The following is a 6000-nucleotide window of genomic DNA, read 5'->3' as shown; positions in this document are numbered from 1 at the left end:
TTCGTCCCTGCAGGGTGGCCGGTTGAATGCTTCACTCACTGCACTACCAGTAACCCTCTCACCTTTACCAACCTCTCTATCAAGGCATACTGGAACACCGCGAATTCTCAGTGACCAACTCCTCCCTCTGGAACCTCTCAATACCGCCACTGACCCATCTGGCACTCAACGAGTCCCTTCCTCTTCACCAGTTCTCCCCACACAACCTCTACCCCTTCCCCAGCACCCAGAATTGGTGGCACGCCTGGATGATATATCCCTCCAGATGCACCTTCTCACCCTCGAACTTCAGGATCTGAAAGCCCTTTCTTTGGAACCTCTTCCCCGGATAAGCTCCCTCCTCCCATGTACGAATCTGCCCAGGGGCCCTGCTAGTGCTAGCGTTAGAGCTCGTTCTGACCAAATCTCGCCATGCTCTATCTCTAAAACCGTACCCCTACCTAATGCGCCCTTCAGTCCCAGAAGATCATTGGCCTATCTCGCCCTCAACGATATCGATGACTTACTCAACTCTTACTCGCTTATCCTAGACACCAACAAGATTCCTGTGGGGCAAATCCAAGCAATTCACGCAAACCCGAACAGAGAACCCCCCCCACAAACTTAGAGTCATAAACAATGACAACCTCATGATAGTGAATATCATACAGACTCCTCCCCCCTTACAAGGCACAACTTAAATGTGTACTACTCAACTGCAGGTCAGCCAGCAAGAACTTCTCTGATATCTTCGACCTCATCCAACACAATGAGATAGACATCACCATCCTCACTGAAACTTGGCTCAATCCCTCCTCTACTTCTATCACAGACCTCCTAGTGCCCCCTAGCCATGACTTAGTTTGTCTAGACAGAGCTTTGAAGCTGGGAGGTGGCCTAACCTGCATGCATTGGAGCACACTCGCGGTTTCCCTCTCTGAGTCTTCTACGCCATCCTCATGTGAATATCTTTGTCTCAACATCTCCAGTTACAATCACGCGGTGTGCAAACTACACACATTCTATCACCCCTCAGGGGACAACCTCCCCTTCATCGAACAATTAATCGAAATCATCTCTGGCAATGTCGATTCCGTTCTGTCCCACATCTGCCTCGGTGATTTCAACCTCCACTGGTCTAACCCTAATGACCAAGCTGTAACATCCTCAAATCTTTCCTGAGTGATCACGAGTTGATTCAACATTGTGACCATCCAACCCATAATAAAGGATAAACTCTGGACCTCATCATCACCAAAGGACACACCATCACATTAGATATCATCACCCCTTGTGATTGGTCCGACCACCACAGCATCTTCTTCCATATTAACATGGAGGCGTCTCGAAGGCAGGGTCCTTGGAAAAGGGACCTCAGAGATATCAACGCAGCCGATGTAGCAACCCACTGTAAATTTGCCCTCTCTTCCCAAGTCGATGTGTCTGAGGGTCACGCACTCACTGATTTCTACAACTCTACCATCTCTAGCATAATGGATTATGTTGCCCCACTCCAATAAAAAAGTGCCTCAACAAAAATATCCAAACCATGGTTCAACTGAAACTTAAACTCGGAAAGTTGCAACCTTAGGGCTATCGAATGACCCTGGAGATCCAAACCAACATCGGACCAGCTAAAAATCCTTAGAACGGTTAGGAGCTCTTATAAGAAGCAAATCAAGAGTGCCAAGGTGGACTGTTTCATATCCCAGCTTAATCAAGCTGCAAATCGCCCCAAGAAACTTTTTGAACTGGTTAAACAACAATCGGTGGAAGCACCAAATCACCCTGACTTTGAAGTTAGCCCTCCATCATGTGCATTATCTGTCAGCAGCAGAATCCATGCAGAAAGACAGTTGCTAGTTGGGGATGAATTGGGAGAGCAGAAGGTCCATTTACCAGGCTCCAGCTTGATTTTATCGAGCTCCCCCCTTTCAACAGGCTAAAATATGTGCTAGCCATTGTTTTTTTGTTCTCTTGCTGGGTGGAAGCCTATCCCACTAGACAGAATGACAGCGTTACAGTAGCTAAACTACTTTTAAGAGAACTGATCCCTAGATTTAGAATTCAAATCACTTTTGGAGACAGCTAGAGGAACACCTTTTAATAATGAGATAATTGGGCTGATTTGTGCAGAATTTATTTTTGAACAGAAGCTGCATTGTGCCTATCGACCTGAAGCATCTGTCAGGGTTGGATTGGGATTAAAAATCGGCCCGGGCAAGATAAAAAATAGTGGCCCACATTTGCATGTTGCCTGTCCACAAAACCCTGCTTCAGCGAAGTATTATTAAAAAAAAGGAGGTGGGTGGTAAAAAAATGTTCGGACTAGCTTGCACTGGTGAAACACACCTGAATACAAGTAAGGCCACTTTTGCTCCGGCCCCCTGCCCCGCTCGATATGCATATGTAAATGAGCCGGCCCCAGCGAGAGAAAGGGAGTGACACCTCTGCCCTTTAATAAAAGGGAGGTAATTGAGCCCACTCAGGCACCCACTGAGCTGCTGGTGGCATCGGAACAATGCGCAGAAACCGCCAAATCGCCCCCCAGACTGCTAAAAAAAAGCAGCCCACTGCTGGAACTGGACACTGGCCCCTCGGGCATTGCCCGAGTGACCGCATTACCTATCCGACGCTGGCATCTGGAGTAGTTGAACAAATCAATGGCACTATAAAATCTAGGTTAGGGAAACTGTGTGCATCCACATCACTGAAATGGCCTGACGCTTTACCCCTTGTGCGAATGAGTCTGCGAAGTGTTCCTGACAAAAAGACAAGATTGAGTCTCCATGAAATTCTCATGGGAAAGGCAATGAGACAGGCATATATACCAGCGAAAAAACTGATGAGTATATCTGATAATCTGGTGTTTGACTATTGCAGAGGACTGACTGAACTGGTACGTTCTGTGTCTCACCAGTTTGGAGAAGATGCCACAACAATACATCGAAATCAAGCTCATGATTTTAGTCCTGGTGAATGGGTTTTCATCAAGAAGCACATAAGGATATTGTGTTTAGAACCCAGGTGGCACGGACCCTATCAAATCATACTGATGATGACAATAGCAGTGAAGCGTGCAGGCTTGCCAAATTGGATTCATTCGAGCCATACCAAATGAACCCTATGTAATGACGTGTTTCTCCTTATGTTTTGGTGCTTCTGTCAGTCACCAGGTCATTACTTACCACATCCTTTCTCAGGTTACAGAAAGACACCACATTTCACAATACTTACCCAAGAAAGGAATAAACACTGACAATATATAATACCATTGCTGAGGAGCTCGCAAATAACAACAAGTCACAACACCTCCCAATCTAAGAGGGTACACAACGCATGCTCCTCCTGGCAATGTAATTTAGACATCCCTGATGGGAGGCATTTTCCCTTCCATATCAACAATTACCCATTAGAGGGGAATCGCCCATCCCTCTGTAAGTACTTGGTAAAAAAGGGCTCAACCTTCCCTCACAAGGAATACCAACAAATGATATGCTCTAGGGTTTCTTTATTACATGATAATAGGATGACAAAAGAAAGAAATAACTAAACATCAGCAATCATCAGCACATAGATATACATAGAGCCTGAAAATAAAAGCATAGTTAGATAAAGTTAGATATACATCGAACACCTCACCATAATCTTAGGCGTCTTGTCATCTGAAGAAGGGTCCGTCTCTCTTTGCCTCACTGGTTGGTTCCGGACTCTCTGTTGCACACACTCACGACTGCACGTCTGCAATGTGATGTATCATCAGACCGCCAAAACACCAGACCAGCATCTCAGCTCAGCATATCAGCATCTCTCAGCATCTCAGAAGCTCTCTGAATCTGACCATCTCTCGGACCCCCTTTCTCTAATATAGAATGCAGCTCTCCATCGAAGTTTCTAGCTAACTCCGCCCACAGTTCTCACTGGATTCCTGTACCACCTCGTACCAAGAGCACAACAAGCTGCTGGCCAAACGTTTTGCTCTGACTCGGCACGAAGAGAGCACATTCCACCCGATAAGAACCGGTTCTGTCTGGTTCACTACTGGTGGACAACACAGGTAATCTCAAATATCACCTCTCACCTACAGAGGCTCAGAAGATGGCTGCAGTTTAGAATATGGAGTTGCTCAAGCATAGGCCTCTACTACTTGGAAAGCAGAATGATATTATACCACGTCAAAGCCAATAGGCTAAAGTCATAATTCACTTAACTCAAATAACACTATGCCCTTAATCCCTCAGTATCCCCTATGGAGCACATGTGTGCACCATCACCAACAACACTGCACCTTGACATCCCATACCTTCTACTCTTTGGCAAGATTATTCTATTGCAAGACCACCCTACATTAAGGCTAAAGGAGCATAGCACACTAAAGTCAGTACACAATGGTGGTGATCGAGGGTCATCACAGATCATCAGACCACTAAAGTGGCTCATTCACTACATTACACCCCTTGACCAACACCATTCACATATATCAAAATTAAAATCACTGAACTAAAGGCACCGCTATGACGAAATCATTTAACTGCAAAATTGGCATGATTGCAAAGTAACTAGAAAAACAAAACAATCATTTGGGCACCATATCTGTTAACTGTAAAAGCAGTATCAATGTATAACAACCAGCAACTGAATAAAATCTAACTGAAGATCTGATTGACATTGAAACATTACATATCTCATATAAAGGCAAAACTGTAAAAAACTAAATTGTCAGAGTGAATCATTCAAGACTGTAGGCCATATTTGAAAGAGTAAAAACTGCACCACAGAATCAAAAACATAAGCAATAACTCTTGTGTTAAAGTGACTACTCAAAAACATTGAATTCAAAGCAGATCATAATTAACTGGTTTTCTCTTTTTGTTCTTTTGAACTTTCATAACTCAGGTAAAATATCTCAAAATAATTCAGCTTGTGTCATTTGAACCACACTAATGAAACTGCAAATTCTACTGCCAAGGCAGCCAACTGTAGCTCAGAAAATATCTACTCCAAGTACAGAACAGTGTCTCTATGGGACAAAAGTGTTCTTTACTGTGAAAAAAGCAAAACAAAAAACACCACTATCTCTTGTCAGGGTGCACAAGCAGTTCTCCTGTGCAAAAGACTTCTCTCATTCTTTCAAAGTCAGCCTCACTCGAAGGGGACAGTTCCAATTGCAGAACACTCTGCTGATCCCTTCTTCGCTTAGAAAGAAGCAGTCCATCTATGTAGATGACAGCTCTCTGGCATCCAACTTCATTAGTATCCCCTCGGCAAAGAAGAACCCCATCAGATTTGGTCCTCCATAGATCATCAGCTCCCCTCTGCCATCAGCCACAGGACATCACCGTCCGCTCCGGTCTGGCTCCAGGCTTGGGAGACTTCCAATTTAAAAAAAATAAACTAACATAACAACATAAAAATAAAAAAGACAAAAAAACAAACAGGGCGGGGCGGGGCGGGGCAAAGAATCACTCGCAGCCCATCCCAGCAACCTGAACGATAAACAAGTATCACATGTCTTGCAAAAAACTTCAATTCAAAAGCAGATAATTTTCTTTTTTACATCTCTCAAAGTTCAATATTTTAATTTCTGTCTGCAAAGCTCTCCTCTAGATCTGGGGAATAGCTTAAGAATGCTACCTGCATTATATTCTCTAAGTTTATTTGGGCAAAATCTAATTTTTTCTTACACAGTCAGAAGGGCTGGGGCAGTCAACTGTACGCTCTTCTCACTCCTCGCTAACATACCCCCTCCCTTCCAGAGATGTCCGCGTCTCAAAGCTGGCTCAGTGTCAACCATAACAGAGACACACTGCTCTGCCTCGCACCCCTCCCTTACAAAGAGCTCACATTCCAAGAGTGAAGCGCATGCCCACTTCTGTCTGCCCTGCCTACCTCCTCATAAGGATGGGGCATGATGGTGATGAAGCCTGCACCTTTGTGCAAGCCTCCCTATCATTCCAATTAAAGGAAGCTTTAAAGTCTTGACACAGAGCTCTTCCATGGACACAATTTGGGTGCTCGCCA

Source organism: Lissotriton helveticus, chromosome 3_2, assembly GCF_964261635.1.
Source record: "Lissotriton helveticus chromosome 3_2, aLisHel1.1, whole genome shotgun sequence".
Lineage (NCBI taxonomy): Eukaryota > Metazoa > Chordata > Amphibia > Caudata > Salamandridae > Lissotriton > Lissotriton helveticus.
Note: the sequence above shows the minus strand (reverse complement) of the source record.